The sequence below is a fragment of the Salarias fasciatus genome, assembly GCF_902148845.1.
Source record: "Salarias fasciatus chromosome 23 unlocalized genomic scaffold, fSalaFa1.1 super_scaffold_20, whole genome shotgun sequence".
Lineage (NCBI taxonomy): Eukaryota > Metazoa > Chordata > Actinopteri > Blenniiformes > Blenniidae > Salarias > Salarias fasciatus.
This window is the reverse complement of record NW_021941230.1, coordinates 16967478-16992781: the sequence shown is the minus strand read 5'-3', so window position 1 is coordinate 16992781 and position 25304 is coordinate 16967478. Positions and strand designations below refer to the sequence as shown.

At 45.2% G+C, this 25304-nt stretch overlaps 2 long non-coding RNA genes across 2 annotated transcripts; both read right to left on the bottom strand.

Annotated features, from left to right (window-relative positions):
• Window positions 1-15319: 15319 nt before the first annotated feature.
• LOC115383750 (uncharacterized) lies at window positions 15320-15679 on the bottom strand. Its single transcript, XR_003930743.1, has 2 exons — window positions 15632-15679; window positions 15320-15540 (listed from the first exon to the last, which is right to left on the bottom strand). It is a non-coding gene; the product is annotated as an uncharacterized LOC115383750 (long non-coding RNA).
• A 319-nt stretch (window positions 15680-15998) lies between these two features.
• LOC115383737 (uncharacterized) lies at window positions 15999-17186 on the bottom strand. The gene is made up of 7 exons (XR_003930731.1): window positions 16989-17186; window positions 16825-16872; window positions 16586-16738; window positions 16432-16500; window positions 16270-16338; window positions 16130-16195; window positions 15999-16034 (listed from the first exon to the last, which is right to left on the bottom strand). It is a non-coding gene; the product is annotated as an uncharacterized LOC115383737 (long non-coding RNA).
• Window positions 17187-25304: the final 8118 nt, after the last annotated feature.

The window sequence follows — 25304 nt, the reverse complement described above, 5'->3', positions numbered from 1 at the left end:
TCAGCTCCTCCCTCAGCTCCTCCCTCAGCTCCTCCCTCAGCTCTTCTCTGAGCTCCTCTCTCAGCTCTTCTCTCAGCTCCTCCCTCAGCTCCTCCCTCAGCTCTTCTCTCAGCTCCTCCCTCAGGACAGTTAGGACTTTTTCTGAGGGAAGCCCCTTTTTCATTTTGTGGTACTGTATTTTCACTGTATTCTCGGCCACAGGGGGTCAGGTCTCCACGTAGCCCATTTCGGAACGGGGTACTTTCCCGGCTCCGCCTGGCCCTGCCCCCTTCAGTTCGGGGCATTGTGGTGTGGCATCGGGGCCTGCGTGCACAAGCTTTCCCCAGCGCAAACAATTCACTCTCCGCCCGAAATCAGAAGCCCAGTTTTCAGGATTCAAGATTTAACGCCTCATTCGAATGTCTGCCCTATCGACTCACGGCAGCAGGCGAAAGTTGGCACCAGCGCTGTCTCCAGCAATGCGCATTTATTGGCACACGTAACCCGGCATCGGAGGGCCACCGCCGGCCAGCTCTAACACTGGTGTTCAGGCGGACGGTTCCTCCGGCCTCCAGGTTCGCCTCTGGTGGGTCCCCCCTGCGGAGGGGCTGCGGGGGGTGACAACCCCGTCTCCGCGCCCTCTCTCGTACTCCTCCACGCGATCCCCGTTTCTGAGCTTTAGATTTAGCTTTCCGTTGAGTCCGTTTCAGTTCGGGGTGCTTGTCCAGCAAGCCCACGGGGAGATCCTGAACTGCGGCGTGGGGTTTCAGCTCCAGCAGATGCTCACGAGTGTAGGTGAGGAAGCTACCTCTCTCCACGTGAAATCCTTCAACAATTAAAAAGTTCACGGCACACAGCGCCAGCCACAGCAATAATCCAATGCTTATCTTCATTTTGCATGGAAAGTAGTGCCAGTTCAATCATTCCAGTCCACAGATAGCGTAAAAACCAGCGGGACAACAACACGGTGAAACGCAGGGTCGCAGCAGCAGCCTGCGCCCCCAGGTTGCCAGGTTTTTACCGGATAAGTAGACTGAATCCAGTTTAAATGTTCTGTTGCTGCTGTTCCAGCTGTTCCCCGCTCTGAAGGACTGTCAGCAGGACTTCATGACCTTCGACCCGGAGCAGCGGCTGCAGAGGATTCCGGCCGTCGACGCCGTGGCTGAGGTTTAAAGCACATCATCAACATGAAGGTTTATTTAGCGGAGCGACGCTCAGCATCACACATCTGGATTTACATGACGGAGCAACGTGAACCAGAGTCCTGCCAGGCAGCGGCGGCGTCAGGCCCATGTCAGGGGGCGGAGCCCCCATCAGACTTTCTTAAGCCCCATACATAATTTGGTGCTGTTTAAAAAGAATATAGATTTCTTTTCCAAATTAATTTTCTACATAAACGGTTTGAATATGATTTTAAATGAATGATCATATAACCGTTAATGGTTTAGTTAAACAGGATCAATCATGTCAGTCTCCCCTGGCTTCACACCGTCAGCTGGAGAGCCCTGCAGGGAATCCATTCCACTGGTTCATAGAGAACGACCACAGACTGAGAGTCCAGTCCAGGTTTTCCCTGAGCCTGTGTGTGAGGTCTGTGAAGAACAGCTGGAAGGAGAAGGAGTGGAGGGATGGGTGAGGATATTAGAAAGCTTTTTAATGAAGTCAGTCTTGATCTCTGCTGGTAGGAACAGCTGCTGAGCTCCAGCTGACAGCAGGAATTCCCATGGTATCAATAAACCAAACGCTGCTGTCTGACAAGTAAAAACCTGCTTTAACATGACAGACCAGGGTTCTCAAACCTTCAGGATCCAGGGACCTCGACAGGGAACAACGTTCTTTAAGGACTCCTCATAATCCTCATGCTAACTGAACTCAATCTGACATCTGTAACCCCAGATGCTGCATGAGTTATCAGAATCAGAATCAGAATCAGAATCAGTTTATTGTCATTGCACAAAGTGCAACGAAATTTCAAGCAGCATCCGTGTATATATAATTTAAAAGAACAACCAACAATAGTGCAAATTTAAAAGGAAAACATAAATAGAAAAAAAAAATCATATATAGAAAAGAACTTGCAGTATTTGCAGATTATTGCACATTTCCATGAGTGCGTGTCTGTCAGTGACCCTTCAGATTCAGTGCAGTGATGGCTTGTGGAAAGAAGCTGTTTCTTAGTCTGTTTGTCTTTGTTTTGATGGACTGTAGCGCCTGCCAGAGGGGAACAGTTCGAACAGGTGGTGTGCTGGGTGGGTACTGTCTCTTTTGATTGCCTCAGCTCTGCTGAGGCAGCGGGATGTGAATAAGTCTCTGATGGAGGGAAGAGGGCATCCGATGATCTTTTCAGCTGTCCTCACCACTCTCTGTAGTCTCTGCCTGTCTGCCTCGGTGCAGTGGGAGAACCACACGGTGATGCAGTAGGTCAGGATGCTCTCGATGGTGGAGCGGTAGAAGGTCACCAGCAGCTTCTCACAGATGTTACTTTTCCTGAGAACTCTCAGGAAGTGCAGACGCTGCTGTGCCTTCTTAAAGACAGCTGAGGTGTTTGCAGACCAGGAGAGGTTGTCGGTGATCACCGTGCCCAGGAAGGTGAAGGTGTGGACCCTCTCCACTGGATCCCCGTGTATGAAAAGGGGAGGTGGATCAGACCTGCGTTTCCTAAAGTCCACAATGACTTCTTTGGACTTTGTGGTGTTCAGAGACAGGTTGTTTGCCGAGCACCACTCAGCCAGTTTCAGGACTTCATCCCTGTAGGCAGACTCATCGCCCCTGGTGATCAGTCCCACCAACGTTGTATCATCCGCAAACTTAATGATGGTGTTGCTGGAGTGGGCGGGTCTGCAGTCCGTGGTGTAGAGGGTGTAGAGCAGTGGACTCAGCACACACCCTTGTGGAGAGCCTGTGCTCAGTGACCGGGTGGAGGACTGGTGGGGCCCCAGTTTAACCGTCTGGGGTCGGTTTGTCAGGAAATCTTTGATCCAGGTGCAGGTGAGTTATCTGTTTTCTCAAACCAAAACATTTAAGATCTGCAGAGTAGAAAAGAACTCGATTAAACTGAAGTAATGTCAATACGATTTCCATCATTTTAAACACAAGGAAAGTCTCACTGAAACTACATTTTCACCTCAGAGCATTTAGATTTTAAATGAGCAGCTTTTCCAGCTGTCAGAGCAGCAGCAGAGCTGTACTGTGGATGTGATGTTCCAGTCAGGCAGGTCAGAGGGCAGCTCTCATGTTCCAGCGGGGTCCTGGAGTTCCAGCAGCTGCAGGGAGTCAGTGTGTGCAGTGGAACGTTCTGTACAGAACCCGTTGATCAAGTGTTGACTTCTGGAGATTCGTTGCTTCCTCTTCCAGAGACTCCAGACCGTCTGACCCCTGACTCAGTCCTGAAGAACAAACAGCTCCAACCTTCTGAAGAGCTTCAGCACCGACTGACTCTTCTTTGAGTCGCTGGCAGAAAACTGACAACAGATCAGAACAGAGTCTGACAGTAAAATGTGGAGCTGGTCTCATCACTCTCATCACTGCCAGGTTCCAGCAGTGAGCAGGACAGTCTGTCTCTCTGTTCTGGACTGATGGAGACAAACAGCATTTCATCTCCTGGGGGCCGACCCCCCCGAACCCAGAACCTACACACTCCCCTGATGAAAGGTGTATTTTCACTGATTCCACACATGAAAAACCCAGAAGAACAAATCGAGGGAGTGAATGTTTGGTCTCCAGCCGTCTCAGACTCTCAGCAGTCCGTCACAGGAAGTGGTGTTCCAGCTCCAACTCCACACATCAAACATGGCTGGTCGCTGCTCGCTTCCAGAATAATGTTTCAAGCTGGACTCGCTGAACTAAAATCACCTGAATCGATGAGTTTCTCTGATTTTAAGGATCACAGGTTTGTTTGGAGAACTCTCTCTTTATCTGTCAGCTGGGGATGTCGGAGGCTTTTCTACATGTTCCTCCAGATCTTAATGTGAAGCTGTGACCCGAGGGGAGGAGCTACAGACCACCAGGAGCCACAAGGACCCGAGGACAGCAGGGCAGCCAGACGGGACACCAGCGGACAATCAGGCGGGACACGAGGACAGGCTGAAGACGACAGGTGAAGCACATCAGACTGAAGACGCTGGGAACCAGGGAGGGACACGGACAGGGTGCAGAACCAACACGGCCAACAGGAGGCGCTAAATCACACACACTGGTACCGAGACAGACGCACAGAGGGAAAGACATGGACACGGGAGAGACGGGAGACACCGGCCGAGGGGACGGCGCCCAGAGGGTCCTGATACAGACGAGTCATTCAGGAGATCAAAGCAATTCAACTGAGTGACTATGACAAGAAATGCTCACTGACTGGAGACTAAAACCCCAAGAAAAATAAAGTTATTAAAAGTCAGGAAGAGGGAAGGCGAGAGACGAGAGAAAACCTCTGAATGGAACCAATAAAAGCTGTGGAGGGAAGATAAATGACCAACATGGAGCCACGTTAAGCAGGTCTGCAGGACCTCCTTCTTCCTCCTGTTCATATTTCTGAAATCAGGGACATGCTGACTCAGAGCCAGGCCGAGAACTGAATCCAGAGAGGAACATTCTACTTCCTGTTATCAGGAACAACAGCTGGATAAAAAGTCTTCAACTGGTTCAAAATGCTGCAGCAGGAGTTCTGAGGAGAACCAGCAGGAGAACACATCAGAACAATACGAGCTGCTCTTCACTGCTTCCTGTTAAACCTGGAACAGAATTTAAAATCCTCCTCTGAACCCAGAACCCTGTGAACAACCAGGAACCTTCAGATCTTAGAGCTGCTGGTCCCAGACCGTCCCAGGAGAACGCTTGGTTCTCAGAGCGCTGGTCTGCTGGAGGTTCCTGGTTCTCTCACAGGAGAACAGGAGGCAGTTCCATCTGAAGAGGAGCAGCCTGAGAGCATGATGCTGCCACCACCGTGCTTCCCTGTAGCTGTGGTTAGGGGTGGGCGGATCGATCCAAATATCGATAGTATCGATACCAAAGTCAGTATTGGTATCGGATCGATACCAGCACGTTGAGATCGATTCTTTTTTTTTTTTCCTGCTCTGGCAGAGGCAGCAGCCTCTCTGTCGGACTTTAGCTCGCTTCAGCGCTCAAGCGCTCTGCGCCGCTCCCCTCCTTGCTCTACACTTCACTGTGTCAGCAGCGAGAGAGAGACAGAGAGAGAGAGAGAGAGAGAGAGAGACAGAGAGAGAGAGAGAGAGAGAGACAGAGAGAGAGAGAGAGAGAGACGGCGAGTGAGGAAAAGAGATGGTGGACGGATAAAGAAGCGCTGCGTGGACTAATGTGTGCAGGAAGGTAATTTGCTGCTGTGGTAACACCACCAATCTGCACAAACATTTAAAAGCAGCATAAAGGGAGGGAGGAGGAGGAGGAGGAGGAGGAAGAGGAGGAGGAGGTCACAATCCTGTGTGAGGAAGACACACAATTTGTACGGTACGCCTACACCACCAGACAAGAGAAAACAAAAAGTAAAGGTAGGATTTAAGGTGGGCGATGTTGTCAGAATATCCAAGTTGCGAGGGGTCTTTGATAAAAAATACGAACAGAGTTTCACGGACGAGGTTTTTACGGTGTCAGAATGCATCCCGCGTACTCCGATGGTATTTAAACTCAAAGACTATGATGGGGAAGTGATTGAAGGTTCATTCTATGAGCAGGAGCTTCAGAAAGTGGATATGGCTGGAGACAGGACATATCACGTAGAAGAAATTCTGAATAAACGTACCGTGAGAGGGGAAAAGCAGGTCTTGGTGCGGTGGAAAAACTGGCCTGAAAAATTCAACAGCTGGGTGAAGGCCGCAGATTTAAAAGATATATAAAAACCTCAACCGCTTACACAGACCATCATTCCATCATGTACGGTTCGAGGGATAAGGGGTTTTACATCACTCTACCCTCCAACGCAAGCTTGGAAGTTTTCAAAGATAATAAGAGTGACAGTTTCCGTGTAGATTTAGCACAGCACATTGACTTAATAGGAGAATGGGAGGTCGCTTTAACAGAGATTTCCTATCCACACACATGGTATAACGTACCTCATGAGAAGGCTTACTTTGACTGGAGGCGGAAGCCTCGAGAACCTGGGACAGAGAGCAAAGTTTCTCGTCATTATTTTCAGGGAGGACATTTCAACAGCGTACACCCATTAAAGCTGGAGCTGGAAGCCCAATTTAAAAAAGTCTATGCCGATATTGTTCCCGTATTTAATCACAACCTAAAGAAATTTGATTTCCTGGCAAGTGGTAAAATCCATGTATGTTTCTACCCACCTCTGGCGTACATGATCGGACTCAAAGCCGGAGAATGGTTCAATTTTGAGGAGAAGACAGCTCCCTATCCTGTAGATTTAAGGGCTGGTTTTTATCATCTTTACTGTTACAGCGATGTGGTTCGCCCGCAGTTGGTAGGGGACGTTTACGCCCCGCTTTTGAGAAGCGTTGAGATCCAGGGTACATTCGGAGAGTTTGTCACACAGCGCTTCAACCCCGCCTATTATTTACCAGTGGCCAAGCAGCATATTGAAAATATCGAGGTCCAGATAAAAACGGATCAGAACAAACCAGCAAACTTCAGCTTTGGTAAATCTATTGTTACGCTTCACTTCAGACCCATAACCTGAAAAAACCGGTCTATATAACTCTTCAACCCGCAAAGATATCGCTCAGTACCAGACATCCTACGAGGGTAACTGTTCGTTGTGAGGTGTTGCTCCGATTTTTTTTTTCCGTGATACAGTTTTATAATAAAATGACACGGTTATACTCTAAACCTGACATTTACAGGTTTGTGAATTATTATGAAAATCAGGTGGGAGGAGATTTACCAGGATTTAATGGAGCCCCTATGATGTACGGTAGAGGGATAGGGTCTATGTTTTCAAAATTATTTCGTTTTGTTACACCTCTGTTCAAGAGAGGATTCGCCATTGCGAGGCCTCATTTAAAATCGGCGGCTAAAAACATTGCTTCTGATGTTGTTGGACACGTCGTGAGACGCGTGACTCGGAACCAGGAACCGGAGGCAGAGGATCAGGCAGGATCGGGACTCATGCTTCTGGCACGCAGACCTGGAAAACGACCGCCGGGGCGTCGTTTAGCAACGCATAAAAAGCGGAAGACAAAAGGGAGCAAGAAATCAGTGCAGAGAAGAGCTCCAAAGAGAAGGAGGTCCAACGACATATTCTCCTAACCATGGCTCTTTTGCATACAAAATCACAAGAATGCACCATGTCAGAGCTGGACTTATTCGGTACTCCGGCTGCACAGTTTTCTATTGAACAGAGTCAGTATCTGGAGGTTATGCCGATATCTGACAGACGGTGGTCCCGTTGAATTTTTCATCCCTGGCGATGGGGATAGGTATTTGGATCTCGCCAACACCCTCCTTCATCTACGTTTGCAGATTGTTAACGGGGACGGGACAAATCTGGCACGGGATGCGGGTGTCGGGGTGATTAACTACCCCGTCAACACCATCTTCTCACAGGTGGATGTGGCCCTGGGTGACAGACTCATTTCTCAATCCAGCGCTACTCATCCGTACAGAGCCATCATCGAAACCCTGCTGAACTTTTCAGACGCATCTCTGAAAAGCCAGTTCACAGCAGGTCTCTTTTACAAAGATACTTCTAGGGCTATGAATTCTATCAACATCGGAGCTGACGGTCCCAACAGAGGCCTGGTCGAGAGGGCGAAATTTAGTGCAGCTTCTAGCGAGTTTCATGTGATGGGTCCTCTACACGCCGACATTTTCTTTTGCGAACGGCTGTTATTAAACAGCGTAGACATGCGGATCAAGCTGACCAGAGGCAGTGATGCGTTCCGTTTAATGGCTCCGAACAATTCGGATTTCAAATTAAAAATACTAGGCGCCTCTCTGTTTGTGAAAAAGGTCACAGTCTCCCCAGCAGTGCGTCTGGGACATGCAGCGGCCCTGATGAAAGGTAACGCGCTCTACCCGATATCCAGAATCAATGTGAAAACTTACTCGATTCCACAAAACTCGAGAGTATGCAATCAGGAGAATCTTTTCCTAGGCACGATGCCTAAATACGTGGTTCTAGGGTTGGTCAACCATAACGCATTTACTGGGCGGAGGGACATGTGCCCATTCGATTTTCAACATTGCGATGTGGAATATCTAGCTCTCTGTCAGGACGGGAGACAGATCCCTTCAAAAGCTTTCCAGCCGCGATTTGACCAAAGCATTTCGGTCAGAGAGTTTTACAATCTGTACACCGCCACCGGGAGACACCTGAAAGATTTACCTCTATGCATCGACAGGGACGATTTTGAAAACGGCTATAGCTTATTTGTTTTTAATCTAAACCCTGACGAGGACGTGGAAGCTCTGAACCCCATTTCAAGCGGGACTTTAAGACTGGAGATGAGATTCAGGGTCCCCTTACCGCATACAGCGACTCTGGTGGTTTACGCAGCGTACGATACTATCCTCGAGATCAATTCGAAACGACAGGTGCTGGTGGATTATTACTGAATAAAAGGATGAACACGGCTGAACTGGAAATACTCATGAACCATCTGTTAGGTGACACGTTCTGCGGTGTCTGGGCTTCGGATGAATTACAGAACCATCCCCCGTCAAAGCTACCAGCGTATTATATCGTAAACACCCACCCTCACTATCTACCCGGTGAACACTGGTTAGCAATCACGCTGGAAGAAGGAGGGGTTTCGACCTATTTCGACTCCTTCGGATTAAGTCCTGACAACCATTATTATCCGAAAAGCATCCTTGGTTTTCTGGAAAATTATGGAGGGACGAGAAACATCATTTATCACAACCGTCAACTCCAACACGAGCTGTCTACCGTCTGCGGGCATCACTGTGTCTTTTACCTGTGTCATAGAGCCAGTGGTTTGTCTTACAAACAAGTGCTAGCTCGCTACACAAACAGTGTGATACATAATGATGTTTTGGTGAGAAAGTTTGTTATGAAATTTCAACGATGCATCACTGCTTCTCCTTCGTCTTCTCCACATCAACTCGCATGTACGTTACAAATGTTTAGAGATTGTTATAAAATATGAATTGTATTGCTTTGCTTTTGCGAAAAAAAAATCAGACTCTGTATCTCATTCATTTTTACTTTATTCACGTCAATAAAATTCTAAAAGACAAAAAAAAAAAAACTCTGGAAATGGTGTTATTTAAATCACGGTGTGAAGTCGATCCACGGAATATTTCTCTTCGTAGACTTTTTCTTCTTCTTCTTCTTTCTCATCTCGGTACTCGGTGAGGATTGTGAAGATAGCATGTCATCATAGTCTGTATGCGTCTGGTTTTTGAGAACTCTAAACTGCTCACGAGCGAAAGGGTTAGACACCGCGCTCTCAGGGACATTCAGCTCAGATAATGTCTCAAGAAACAGCTTCCACCCTCGTGGCTGTGACTTTGGGGGTTTCTTATACGCAGCTGTTAAGTTTTTCACCAGATCAATCACATGAGAACCATTTAACGGTTTACCTCTATAGATAAACTCTCCTCTGGAACTCCAGCCGCTGTCGGTCTCCGATAACTTATTTAAAACATACTCTGCATTTTTGCGATCACGGGTAGGTAGGTTTGTTAATATCTCCTGCATTCCCTCTCGCTTCTCTTCCTCCTCCTCCTCCTCCTCCTCTTCTGATCTTTTCAGCTCCTTAGCTTGTCTGTCAGATCCCTCCTCAGGAGGCAGCGTTAGAGTCAGAGAATGGAGTTCATTTTCTCCCTGTCTGACCAGGTTAAGGTAACGCTGCAACAGAGTATTGTACTTTTTCATTTTTTCATAGGCGCCAAGTCCTCTTTCTTGTAATATTTGCCTCATTTTGAAATCCAAGTCTTGTTCCGCATTCTGCCGCATGCTGCTGCTGCTGCTGCTGCTGCTGCTGCTGCTGCTGGGAGATGCATTTGCATCAGACGCGGTTGAAGCTGTGTGAGTCAGGCGGTTTAGTTGATGAGGTGACACGAGATACATTTTCTGCATTTTCAATTGCGTTTATTGATCAAGCCTCCTATTAAGTTTCCCAGGAGAGGAATGGCTGTTGTTAGTAGAGGTAGAAGGAAACCACCCGTTTGCAAAACGCTGCGTTTACGCTTTAGACTGATCTTTCTATCAGCCAGCTGTCTGAGCAAGTTTTTATGTCTGTGGAGTTTTTTAAATTGACAGCGAGAGAGAGGAATGTTCCCTTTTAACAGATTGAGAGCGATTTCGGCCAAAGACTGAAGGAGATCCGCCGGGCAGTCCTTTAAAATATCCTTCCGCTTCTTAGGCGTGGCATAATACAGAGCTTTCAGAAAGGGAGCGTTCCTTTTTAATCGCGCTGACATGTCGTCTTATCTGTTTTTTGGAATATAAACCGCAGGCCACTGGTTAGGCAGTACACCTGTCCTAAGTCTGTACTGTTCTGGACAGCTGTGTGTCAGGTCGACGATTAAATACCCGTGAGGGTCCTTTGTAGCATCGTCAAAACTCGCCAGGAAAAATGCTTTTTGTGATGGAAAGATCTGATGAGCTAATGTTTTCATCTGAAGCTTGTCACGCGGGTTCTTGAATAAGACAAAATAGTTTGAATTAAGACTGATTGTACGTGAGTATTTACCCTGATGAAACACATTTTGTGTCAGCATGAATACGGACATCTGTTTGTGGTGCCTGTACTGAGTAAAAATCCGCACCACCTCAGGATGATCTGAAGCCTCGAAAACCACATCATCTAAGACCACCAGATGTTGCTTATCAGGAGGAAACAGGGTCTCATCTTCGAATGATTCAGGCAATCCTTTCACAAACGTTATGTTTTTATTGGTCTTCTTCAGCTCGGCATACAAAGGTTGAAACGAAGTATAAATCCAAACAATATTATCCGGTTTTCGATTCATTACATTTTCACAATCCTGCAAAACACTTTTTACAAAAAAATGACTTCCCAGAGCCGCTCGGGCCTGAGATGAGACATGAAAAAGGCGTACAAAATCTAGGATCAAAATCAATTTCCTCCATCGCGGTAAAGTCTGACATTTCATTAAAAAAAAAAAAAAAAAAAAATCATCAACATCAGCAACGAGATCAGGTTATTTACTAATAACCGAACGGTACAGAAGTACCATCATGGGAGAGCTTCCTTTTGTCATAAACGATGCGCAGCTTTTTCGTGAATGAAGAATTTTTCAGCAGAAACCCCCTTTTGTCTCTGATGATGTTTTGCTGAGGAATGTCAATCGAATCACTCCTTTGGAATCTGAGATAGCCCTCCACCAGCTCCCTCACGCTGTCAAAGCTGACTTTGTCAGAAAAGTCACGAGTCTGAGTAATCCCCTTCACTCTCATCACCACCTTTTTAGCATTTTTTGTCTGATACGCATAAGTCTTCGGACCTGCCGCCACAAATTCGGAAATGGTGTCACCCGAGAGTTCATCCGTTAAATCCCCCAGATAATTACCCAGCTCAAGAGGCGTGTCACCATCCTTCAGGAGATAGACTAAACTGTCTGTGTCTGTGTAGAGCACCTTCTCCTGCAATCTCTCCAGATAACTGTAAAGCTTCAAGCGTCCGTAAGCTGTGGTGAACGCGGCGACAAATACGTTATTGGTTCTCCCGGGTGGAACAAGACACCTCTCGTTGTAATTCCACTGAACCAAAGCAGCGTCGTTGTTCAGAAAAGAAAAGTACTTGATCTGATACTTTCCTGAAAACAGATAACTGAAGAACTGTGCAGGATCAGACACGATCGAGGTCTGTGTTAGATTAGGCCTCTCTGCCATCTTTCCCCAGAAGCAGTTCAGAGCCAGTTTGCAGACAGAGCGAAGTGCCGGGTTAAAGCGGATTCTGTCCGCATCGAGCTGAATGCCTTGCTCCTGTTTGTACTGCTGTATGTATCTGTCCCTGCTTTCCTGATCCACCGCATCTGCCGGGTAGCCTGACGCTTCCTGTTTCCCCTTCAGAAAAGTGTGCACGTATCCTACAAAAACAGAGTCGCTTCGCTCGCTAAAGTGCCAAACTTCGATGATTTTTGCAACTTTGTACCCGAGCTCCAGAGCTTTGTTGAATTCGGGAGTGACCCACACCCCCGTCAATGCACGGGCGTTTTCATCATGATCGCATAAGGTCATCTGGTTATTTATCTCAGCACAGGTGCGACAGAGAGTGAACAGCAGTTTACCTCTGGAAGATTTGTAAGGTAACACCGGGTGAAAGAGACCCCTCGGAGGGTTGACAACGGCTCGAATTAACCCAAAGTAGTTTTGAGGGTCGTCAAAATCTTCATGAATTACGATGGGATGGCCTAAAGGATAAGCGCAACTGCTGTTTACGTACGGGTATAATGAAGTTACATCCACGTAATGCACAGATTCGCCAGCACCCGCTGTGTACCGCAGCCGCAGCGCACTCGTACGGCCTCCGTACAGAGCCTGTCTGGGGGAGAGAGGTTCAGGAGGGTCAAATTCCTTCAGAAACTCGCCTACTCTCGGATCTGATTTTTTCATCTCCAGCCACTCGTGTTCCCAAATCACACAGGTCTGTAGACCGTAGACGGATCTCAGCCGATGTAATTTTTCCTCTGAAGCTGTGTACAGCTCTTCAAAGGGCTTCCCAGTCAGAGGGCATGTTTCATGCAGCTGAAAACAAATCGGACAGCCATGGAAAAAAACAACCCTGGAACTCAAAAACCCATTCCACATCACCGATCTTTGCAAACCCGTCAACAAAGTAAGGACCTATTTGCTTCTCGCCTCTGTTTAGAGCATGCTGAATGAAAACACCCCGGCTGTGTGACACATATTCCAACCACTGGATAGAAGCGTGAGAGTAACTTTTGACCTGACGACGGTAATCATCAGGAGGAGGAATGGCGAGTGTGCAAGGACGTAGAAAGTTTGTGAGAAAAACTTTCATACAGGCTGAGGATATAGTTATCCGACTGAACGGGTCAACTTTTGTCTCATTCAGAAACTGATTTCTGAATCTCACGCACCCTTCAAAGAGAATCTGGACATCGTTTTTGCAGTAAAACAAAGCTTCCTTCTCAAAGTCGAATACACCGCGAGAGACCGAATCATACCACTCCTGAAATTTCATCTGTTCGGGGCGCGACATACGCTCAAAACCATAATCAGTAGGTGGGGGGTACGGTCCCGTGTATTTCAGACTCCCTGCGGAGCTGAACTTGTGAGGGAAAAAGCCTTTTGACTGATCCTCGAACCCCATTGCTTTCGGCATATCAGAGAGACGCATGCTGAGGAAAGAGAGAGAGTCGATGAATTTTAGGTTATAGTCCGACTCACTGAGCTTCAGAATTTTACCACCCATCATAATAAGAGAGGGTTCAATACCTAATTTAACCATGGTGTTAACGATCAGGTAGCTATCGAATCCTTTCGAATTATGCGCAATGAAGACCGAGTCTTTGTAGCGAGGTTTTCTGAAATGAGCGATGAATTTCTCCACGCAGTCAAGACCGTAAGCATACCATTCAACACCGCTCAAGGTTTTTGTACAGACCAGATACGGTCTATGCACACCCGCCTGATCAACAAATGTCTCAAAGTCATAAAAAATCAACTTCTCCGAGTGTTTCTCGTCTACGTTTAAAGGCTGCATGTAACAGAGGTGACGATCCTGATTACCAGCGGTTTGTGACTCATCTGCGAGGCTCTCACCACAGGTTTTACAACGTCTCTTTATACACACATGCTCTCTGTTCTCCCCGGTCAATCTTTTCTTGTATGTAGAGTTACATTTAAGACATTTCTTGTAAATATCACAGTTACTAGCATACGTCTCACCACGGTTTCTCTCTCTCGGCTCGTTATGCTTGTCGAAACACTCTGACGAACGACAGGTTCTGTTACAACGATCACAGGTCACAGGGCTCCACACCCTCTGTTTACAGTCAGGGTCATTACATACAGGACAGTAACCGCCACAGCTGTGTGTATGAGGGTTATTGTATCCTTGAAAACAGAAACTGCATACATATCGGACACCAAGGAACCCTTTGAGGTTTTTAATCCCCGAGAAGTGGTTTTCAGCTAAGTACAAGAAAATTGGGCGAGATCGGTCACTGAAAGCTGTCTCAAATTTCGAGAGGGCTCTATTTTCACGATTTCTCATGAATATGACTATTTTCCGTTGTAAGAGCTCCTCAAATTTAGGGACATCAGTGAAGGAGACTTCAGTCTGACTTGTCAAGCCTGCCTGGTGCTGTAACCATCTTCCCCTTTCTTCAGCCTGTGAATCATTTAATTTGGGATCTGTTAAATGTGCCAGACAAATGGAGAAACAGAGCTTGTCGGTCCTATTGTAGACGATGTAGAGGTGACGCCTCTTACGCTGTAACACCTCATGTTCAAGTGTGCATTCTAATTTTCTTTTAATTCCGCCTCGCGGGTCACGTACAACCTGTACAACGAGTTCGAGTCCTGCGTCGGCAGCAACATCTGTATTTGACTGAACCATTTGATCGAGTAAGTTTTCAAATGCGGGGAGAATGTTATCACCATGCTGGTCAACAGTGAAAGAAACGTGCTCTCGCACATTCTCACCGACAATTTCCAATTGAACCAGGTCATTACGGTTAGATTCCGACCTGGTTCTCTCTGCAAGATGTTCGATGACTCTCATAACATTCTCGTAAAACTCTGCGAGATCTGGTACATTCTGTGTATTTGGAAGGTTTAACATCTGTCTTATCTCAACATTATTAAATCGATCACGCAAAATTCTTGATGCTGAAGCATCATTTTGCAAATCTGAATTGGAGCAAGATGGTTCTGAGTGGGGTAGACTGGGAGGAGGAGGAGGAGGAGGAAGAGGAGGAGGAGGAGGAAGAGGAGGAGGAGGAGGAGGAGGAGGGGGAGGAGGTGGAGGGGGAGGAGGAGGAGGAGGAGGAGGTGGAGGAGGAGGAGGAAGGGGAGGAGGGGGAGGGGGAGGAGGAGGAGGAGGAGGAGGAGGAGGGGGAGGAGGAGGAGGAGGTGGAGGAGGAGGAGGAAGGGGAGGAGGGGGAGGGGGAGGAGGAGGAGGAGGAGGAGGTGGAGGAGGGGGAGGGGGAGGAGGAGGTTCATGACTGACACTGGGGTATGATGCTGACGAATCGGAATGGTAACCAGACCCAGATTGAAATGCACTCGGTGATAAATTCACATCGTTTATTATGAATGATTCAGGATCTCGAACCAGGCACTCTAACAGAAAGTTTAAGTCTAAAATGCGCGCCATGGGGTTTTAATTTTTCTGAAATCACACTGCTCGGGGATTTTCAATCATTTATTTTTGAATGTCGTGCTTTACTGCTTCAGGATGTTTTCTTTCTGTTTTTTTTTTTAACAGGACAAGGCTTGCTCTAAGCGCTCATCCATGAGCCGTTGCAGATCACCGTACTGAAGATATGCTATCCCACCGCGCATGAAGCTCCAGTTCAGAACGTCGGCAGCAACTGCTTTGGCCTTCCGAAGCGCCGTGTCGAAAGCAGCATTTCTAACGATGCCGAGAAGAGTCCGGTCTTCTCCCAACTCCGTATCTCGAACAAAAAAATCTAAAAAGAGGATAGAGGAAAAGTCACGTATAGGATATATATTCCCCAATTATGTACAGAACAGTTAGTGAGAACAAAATAAAGTACTTACCATTCACATAGTGGATGTCCGCACCATCCTGATGTGGTGGTGGTGGTGGTGGTACCTCATCCGGGCCTTTAAATGAAAAGAAAAAAAATTGAATACATACATACATGTTATAAATATAAAGTTTTTCTCCACATCTCAGTCGTAAAACCTACCCCTCAGATCATCGTCAGTCTCGCTGTCATGTCCAGGATCAGCCTCAGGCTCAGACACAGTTTCGGGGTCGTGATCAGCGATCGGTGGAGATGGTGTTCTTGGAACGAGAGCTGAAAAAATAAACAGATAAATAAAATTAATCAAAGGATCATTTAAGACTGAGTAAATAAATAAACAGGGAATATAGAAAGAATAAAATACATGCCTCTGAGCTCCTGGATTGTAGTAGGAGGCTCGGTCTGCGTAGGCCCTTAAAATACAGGAATAATTTAAGAAAAGGTTACACACATGCATGGCATTATTATTATTTTATCCCACCATCAATATTTAAAAAAAAAATCTTACCAGTGAGATCAACCACCTCGCTTGTATTGACAGCGGTTTCTACTCGACCAGGTGCGAACAGGAGATCTTTAATATGAAGACGATCGTCAGAAGTTTTATTTTAAACAAACTTAATAAACTTGAAAAAAAAAAAGACTTACCAGAAGTACAGAGGTTGTTGAGGTCTCCCGAGACTTGAGTGTGATCAATGTCGTCGAAACGGCTCAGAGCTAGGAGACATCAAATAATTACTTTAAAAAAAAATATATATATATATATACTCATATGTACAACCAGGTATGAATCAGATCAGGTAAACCTACCCCGGGAAAAGCGAGCTCTTACTGCAGAACCAGAAGTCCCTGGAGTGTCTTCTCGATTTGGAGGAAAAACTGGAAATTTAAATAAAACAGAGATAGTGAGACCTCCATAATGTCTTGAGATCTCTGAAGATTTAAAAACAAAAAAAAAAATTACCCCTGGTACGGAGAGAGGATAACTCTTGTAGAGAATCCGTGATAATTGACCTATTTCTTGTTAGATTCTGACGGCCTGTGTTTGAAGGTCCTGGGACTTCACTGGCTGTCGAGGTCAGATTTCGAGTCTGATTATCGAGCCTGTCCAGCTCATCTGTCAATCGTAAAAACAAAACAAACCTCATTAGATCCCATAGACGATTATTCTCAATTAAATACAGGATTGCTTTAACAATTTACCAAAATCATCCCGGGTCAGGTTAAAGTCTTCTTCTTCTTCTTCTTCAACTTAAAAAAAAAAAAAAACTTAGTTAAACAGGGGTAAAAACTTGTTTAAAAAAAAAAAAAAGAAATCCATTTTTGTCTGATCAAATAACATGAAATTTAAAAACCATGGTACTTACATCGAGAATGGGTCGTCGGCTCTGTGGATGATGATGATTCACCGAAGAAATTAGTCTTGTCTAGAAAAATATATTAAAATGCACTTTGTTTTCTCGCTCTCACACTTTTTCAAAGAGAAAATAATTTTCCAGTCCATTCGTCCTACCGGCCATCTTGTGGTGTTATTGACGGGGTGTTTGGTATTTTTCTCAAGCAGTGATCTTCTTCTTCTTCTTCTCTCTCCTTCCTCGCTCTGCCTGTTGCAAGCTGAACTGACTGACTGTCACTTATATCCGTGCTAGCTAGCTTTTTTGCATTTGTTTTTTTGGTGGTTTTTATGACTTTTGATCCTTCCAATAAGATCACAGGATCGGCATGAGGTGTTGGAGAGAGGTTGGGTCTTGGAGGAAGTGAATATTCTTTCTGAGGGGGGAAGTGTGAGGGTGTGAAGAGAAGCCCAAAGATTCTTGTACGAATTAAAATTAGACCGGATTTACTCTTTGTGAGAAACTGATTACGGATCAAACAATACAAGATAGAAGAAAGATAGACTTATTGTCTGTCCATGGTGGTGATAGAAATTCTTCTTTGATAGGATCCACCGATAAAATATAATTACACAAACATGCTAAGACGCATGCTCACGGGTAAAGAGATGTTGAGAGAACAGTAGCGGATAAAATAAATATGTAGAACTCTCTGTCTTATTTTTCTTTTGTTCAGGAGGAATAAAAGATTTTTATGGGGTTGTGGTACTTTGTAATGTCTTCCTGAATGTGACTGTTGAAATAGTGGAAAAAGTAGAGGATGAAAACTTAAAGATCTTTTTTTTTTTTTTTTTTTATCCTTCGGACACAGGTATCATAGTTTGTTTCTGAGAAAAGTTTTGACCTGCTCACAATCAATTTTCTTCTAAGAATAGCATATAAATATTGTATCTGAACTAAACAAACTCTTTTTTTTAAATTTTCTATCAGAGTGACCCTGTTCATAAGACAACTTCCTATGCTGTTCCCACAATCTACTCCCAGACGTCCCCTGCTCGTATGCTATCTGATAAAAGCTTTGAAGTAGACCTGACTAGATTACCCCCGTTTTATGATCCCTTCTTTTTTCTTCACCTACGGAGGATGCCTGACTTCCTCAGATCAGAACCCACCCCGCTCCCATCCTCGCACCCAGACATCTCGCACGGATGTGACTTCCTTCTACTTCCTTAAATCAGGCACACCCTATGCGTCTCTGTATGGTGAGGTCTTGTTTTCTACCCAGAATCTGCCGCTGTAGCTAGCTTCAAACACTCACACCCTTACAGTAGGGTCGTAAATGATCAAACAGTCAGACAGACGGAGGGGGAAGACTTCAACAGTATTTTTATTATTCGAGGCATAGTTTAATCAGAAATACTTCTACAAGAGTGAAATCAATCGCTACTGACTAGTAATAATACGGCTTTATCATCACCAACACATTACGCAGAATAGAACAATCCAAATTCATCTGCAAAGCAGAATGAAGTCTGTCCACTTCATCCGAAGGACTGAGACCGAGCCCGCATTGAATGGAAAGTGAGACGGCATCGACAAACAGCGTGTACAAAGATATTATGTGGTACTTAGTTGTAGAAAGAGAATCTTTAGACAATTCGTGTACAATTCCCGCAAATACAGAGGACAGACTGGAATCGGAAGCACTCGTTATAGTGTTTTGCACCATAACCCACCATGCTGCATCTCCCCGACACGACCGGACTTGTGCATGAATTTTTTCCATGCGTTGAATTTCAGCATCGGTAATCATACTGTATGCACAACCCAGGACTCTCTTACAGATAACATTGGTTAGAAGTCTCTTCAGCTGAGAAATAACATCATCTAGCTCGATAGTTTGACTTAACAAATTCCCTATCTTTCCTCCTCCTTCTTCTTCTTTTTTTTTTCTTCTTCTTGTTTTTCACTCACTCTTCCAGCAGTCACTCACAGCAGAGAGTTGATCAGTGGTCACGGACTGTCCGACATCAGAGTCGTAAAAGTCGCAGATCAGCTCTGCCACTCTCCGAACAGATTTGAGCTCAAAGATCAGGGTTTCCACGATCGCTCTGATTCTCTCCTCGTCGGAACGGATTTTCCTGAGGATCAACAGCTTTTGTATGGATGGGATCAGCTTGGGTGTGAAAAGTCTGGCCATCAAGCGGTCGTAATGCTCCGAAAAATAGCCATCTGTCTCAACATCAAGACACGGATGATGCTTCTGACTAGGGTGACTGGTTCTGCACCCGTAACAGGTCTCCTTCTGGTATCTGCCTATCACCAGGTTCAGCAGGTGAAGCAAACCCAGTTTCACTGTACCGATCAGACCAGCTGAGATCCAGCCGTCGACATCATCCTCTCCAGATTCTCCAGCACTTGGCGATGTAGGCCCTGCACCTCCCCCGGGTTTGACCAAGACCGGGGCAGCCTCCTCCTCCTCCCCCTCCTCCGCTTGCACAGGAGCGGCCTTGCCCGCCTGCACCAGACTGCGCTGATGAAGAGTTTCAAAATCACAATTGCAGGCCAGTTCCTCGTTGTTGAAGCCGGTTGTCGGGTGAGAACAGGGAGACAACGAAGATGATGATGATGATGATGAAACAGCTTCCTCGGGGCTGAGGGCATGAGGACAGTCGCACGTCAGCTCATCCTCGTTCAGGACAGAGGATGGTCCGTATGCAGAAATATTCGGGTTCTGAGAGCATGATAACAATGATGGAGAAAACGCTTGAAAGTCTTCTTGTTCTTCTTCCTGGCTGAGGGTTTCAGAAAATAAAGGCAGAGAGTCCTCAGTCAGCAGATCAGGGTACCCCGGATGAGGACGCTTGAACCCGGCAGAAAATCTCCTGTTGCTGTACTTCTGCATGGCTGAAGTCGAGAGAGAGCTCCTTTTTATATGTCGAGGAAGAAAAAAATAACAGATGTACTGACGCCACAACTTCTCCCACCTCTCAATAAATAGTCCTCGACGACATGTACGAGGCAGAAGGCGTGGTTTAAAACGTAAGTGTTCTTCTCACGCTAACCACGTCTCTCCAATCACGCGAGTTGTGAAACAGAGTGGTTATTTTTCCACCATTTTCTTTCATCTTCTCTATCGTTGCATCAAATGGTAAGTCAAGAATCTTTCTGTATACTCCACACTCACTGTTAAAGGTTTCCAAAACAAAACTATCTGTCGGCCGTTCGTCGTTTGACGATTGCATGCTCGCACGGAAAAAACACCGACCGCACGCCACTGTTTTAGTCTGCCATACAGCACAGAATCTCATCTTTCGCTGATCAATTTGTGAATCAGGAGACTGTGTTAAGCGGGCACAGTCTCCTGAATCTTTATCCCTCGTGCACCAGCTGTGATACCTGTCAAGCAGCATCGTCAGAACACCCCAATCGTTCGATGAGACAGCTGTCTGAGACGAAAAAGGCCCAAATTTCTCATTGCCGTCCAACTGATAAAGACAGAGTTCGCCAATGTCATATTTGAAGAAAAATCCCCAGCTACCTCCAACGCCGTATGAGGATAGAGACCATTCCTCATGTAACAATTCTTCCGGGGGCATCTGAGTCCGGTAAAGGTATATAACGCTCTTTTTCGGCGTAGTACCCAACATTGAAAATTCATTAAAAATCGTGACAGGAGTTTCGCTGATGAGAGATTCCGGCTGCGTCTTCATGACACGTTTCTCCGCCATCTCCGGGTACAATATAAATTCACCCCCCTCTAACCGTCTGTCTGGCTCCTACTCATCCCTTCAGATGTGTCAACACCTAACCCGTCGTAAAAACTTCAAAAGACCTCAGACGGAAGGAAGTTGGGGGGGGGGGGGGGGGACAAATGCGCAGTGGACATACGCTGGACATATGGTGGACAAATGGCAAGGGGAGGGGTTTATTGGGGGCCATAAATCTTTCGTTTGACATATAGTATCATATCTGTCTCTCTAATACATATCAAAGGTGGTGGAGAACGACAGCAAGATATAGTTTACAGTATATTTGCACGATGACTGGAGTTGTTAAATGTGGTTTCAGCATGTGACTGAACCAGACGCTGTGTCTTGACGCAGCATATGTGTTTTTAAAGTTTTGTTTATCGTGGTGTTTGTTGTGCATTTTCAGGTATTTTTTAAAAATGTATTTATTGACTGTAGTATAATTACTCACGATACCCAGGGCACAACAAGGGACCTTCACTATCTTCATTGGAAGCCATTTCAACATAACATAAGATAGAGTATGACAGAGAAAACTTCCAGAAAAGAACATTGTTGTAGTGTTCTTGTGTTGCTTAATAAAAATTGTTCTTTTATTTGGTTAAACTCTTGGTCGTGTGTTTTATTGTCCAGGTGAGGTCGTTCACTCCGGCTCGGTGTGCAGCTCCACCCCTGCTGATCAGACAGGCAGACTGGTTTATTTAGGCAATGTTAAGATGAGGAAGAGGAGCAGGAAGTGTTGGGAGCTACTTTACAGCGTCAGAGAGCGTTACTGCTACCTGTGATGTATGTAAAATAAACATAAAAATATAAAAAGTAAAATTAAAAAAACCTAGTGAAAAGTATCGGAATCGGTATCGGTATCGCGATACTGGCCTAGTAATTACTTGGTATCGGATCGATACCAAAGTTTGGAGGATGGCCACCCCCAGCTGTGGTGTTGTTCTGCTGATGTGCAGCGTTGCCAACAGTGCCACCTTGGTTCCATCAGACCAGAACACATGTTCCCTCATGTGTTGGGAGATTTCAGAGGAAGCTGGTCTGGGATTGTAGCGCCGCATTATGTCATAATGTCATAAATGTTCACATCATTATGTCATAACTTGCCGCATTTTGTAATAAAATCCTTGAACGCAATGTGTAATAAAGTTTGCTGCATTTTGTAATAAGTTGTTCCATATTGCAGCGGTTATTACAAAATACGAGTGTGAAAAATGTTTTTGAAGAAAATGTAATAACTTGGTGCATTATGTAATAAACCACCAAAATGTATGTCTTAATTTGAAATAAACCTGAGAACGTCAGAACAACAGTGATTTTAAGCATTCTAGCGTGACTCATAACTAAGAATTACTTTTACAAACTAGTAAGATGTTTCATTAGTAAAAAATATTCAAATATAACTGTTTATTATAATCATAGAGAATGTGTTTGAAAGCTCAGAGACAAAAGCTGCATTAAATGCCTGTTAGAAACATTATCAGTGGACTGAACAGTCAGAAGACACATCTGGATGATGTTATGCATATATAGGTGATAGAAAGCAGACAAAAGACAAAAACTAATATGGAATAGAAAAACTTTACTCCAGTTCCCTTTGTGCTAATGCAGCATAGACGTCCTTTTCTATAGAGGTTACAAGGAGTCAGAAAAGTTCCCTCAGGGAGAACCGGCTCGTGGCGGCCAAGCGTTCAGCGACGTGGCTTTTTGATCCTTGGATGTGTCTCTTCCTGTCCTTCACCAGGCGGTGGATTGTTGTCCACTAACAGAGAACATGAGCTGGTTAGACCGTGGTGAGACAGGTTGGTTTGACCTGCTGATGATGTGTTGTTGCAGTCTTTAAAATCAAAATGACATATTTCCAATCTGTTATTAAAATGAAGAAGAGGGCTATCCACAATTGCTTATTAACAAAGAGATTTGCAATACACCCAATATCCAAGACATTTACTGAAGACTTGAAAAAACACAATTCCTCTATAGCAACAGTAGAAATACTAAATTCCTTTTCCTCCAACATAAACTTCTCTTGAAACAACCAGCACTTATTAAGATTAGAGATGATCAGTCAGAAAATGATTGAACTCGGTACAACAGAGTGTTCAAGGTTAAATGGGATCTGTGCCACATTTGGAAGTTCCTCCTGTCATTCTTTCCTTTATTCATTCGCTTTTTACATCGTATCTCCTTCCTTCCTTCCTTCCTTCCTTCCTTCCTTGATTTTGAAATGTCCACAGCCTGTGTGCCTCAGTAAGACCCAGGCCCTCTTCCACTTGCTGTTTTTTCCAAATGGCTCCCGTCATCTGGTGGAGACCACTCCCCCGTCCAGCTGATTTATACAGCCTCCTGATGCTACTGACACTGTCACTGTCATGTTCCAGCTGGAGGCTTTCAGATGAAGACTCCCTGATGTAGATTTGAGGAAGAAATTGTGATGCAAGGTCTTGAAAAAGTTTAGAAACCCTGTTGAATACACCAAGCATTGAGATATCGGCGTGTAGTGTTAACTGAATAACACATGACAGCAGTTCTGTCGGCAGGTTGGACATGTCACAGTTTCCATCGTCATCCTGATGGTGTTCATCCAGAGCGTCCTGATGGTGTTCATCCAGAGCATCCTGAGCATCCTGATGGTGTTCATCCAGAGCATCCTGATGGTGTTCATCCAGAGCATCCTGATGGTGTCCGTCCAGAGCATCCAGAGCATCCTGATGGTGTCCGTCCAGAGCATCCAGAGCATCCTGATGGTGTCCATCCAGAGCATCCAGAGCATCCTGATGGTGTTCATCCAGAGCATCCTGATGGTGTTCATCCAGAGCATCCTGATGGTGTTCATCCAGAGCATCCTGATGGTGTTCATCCAGAGCATACTGATGGTGTTCATCCAGAGCATCCTGATGGTGTTCATCCAGAGCATCCAGAGCATCCTGATGGTGTTCATCCAGGCTACAGTCATCAGGTTGATCCAGCACATGGACAAACAATGTATGGCAATGTATGTGCTTAATTTTCTCTAAATAATCTGTAATGAAGGAGCAGATAAACAGTCTGTGGAGCGAGAAAAGTGCCACAAAAGGTCATTTCAGAAACTTTCCAAAACCAGTCTAGCATCTGCTAGCTTAGCTTATCATTGCTAATCAGATCATGATTTCTACCTTTAAAGTTTGACCGTTCAGTCCACTGATAATGTTTCTAACAGGCATTTAATGCAGCTTTTGTCTCTGAGCTATCACACACATTCTCTATGATTATAATAAACAGCTATATTTGAATATTTTGTTACTAATGAAACATCTTACTAGTTTGTAAAAGTAATTCTTAGTTATGAGTCACGCTAGAATGCTTAAAATCACTGTTGTTCTGACGTTCTCAGCTTCATTTCAAATTAAGACATACATTTTGGTGGTTTATTACATAATGCACCAAATTATTACGTTTTCTTCAAAAACATCTTTAACGCCCACAATTTGTAATAACTGGTGCGATATGGAACAACTTATTACAAAATGCAGCAAACTTTATTACACATTGCGTTCAAGGATTTTATTACAAAATGCGGCAAGTTATGACATAATGATGTGAACATTTATGACATTATTACATAATGCGTCGTTATGACACAATGCGGCGCTACAGGGATGTTTTCCCGTCCTGCCGCCCCGCCCCACAGCCCAGACATGAAGGAGACGGGAGACTGTTGTCTCATGTGGGACGCAGCCAGGACCGTCCTCAGTGCTGCTGCTGCCTCTCAGCAGCCTCCCTCACACCTTCTCTTCTCGTCTGATCGTCGGTTCTGGACGGACGTCCTGTTCTGGGTCTTGTCTCTGTTGTTCCACATGTTCTCCACTCGATGGTGACGGTCTTCTCTGTGTTCCGTGGTGTGTTTAAGGCCCTGGACCTTCTTCTGTAGCCTTCAGCTGACTGATATCAGTGAATAGTGAGACCCTCTGATGCTGGAAGCTCTGAGGACCACGGCTGGTGCTGGAGGACGTCAGGAGAACCCGACTGGAACAGCGGAGCTTTATCTGTTGCTGATCAGAGGAACTTTACTGCACTGTGAAAAGTAACGCCTGCATCTAACCTATAAAAATATGAGCTAATGTTTGCTGAAAAACAGGACCTCTAAAGTAAACCTTGAGGTCACAGTACTTGGTGTAGCAGTACTAATCACTGAGGTATATTTGCTGAACTTACCAGGGTTTTGTTTCCATGGAGGAAATGAGCTGTAGGGAGGACGCCATTGGCTGTACGTTGTCAGCAGTCAGCCTCCTCTGCTGCCGCCGCCAAGCTTCATGGGTAGTCAGCAACCTCAACTCAATGTTTTCATTTGACGACTATGGATTTTTCATGTAAACTCAAATTTATAATGTTTCATGGACACAACAGTCAGATGAACAAAATTACTCAGATATGATGTGTCAGTAGCACTTACAATACATTCTTATATATATAATTTTGCATTTTAAGTAGAGGCAAAGTACTTTGATACTCTTTATGACAAAACAAATAAAATCAGGTAAATCACAAGCATTTGAAATACACTAGATCTACATTGTGCATGCAGCACTTTTTACAGCATGCTGACTCCAGTTTAGCC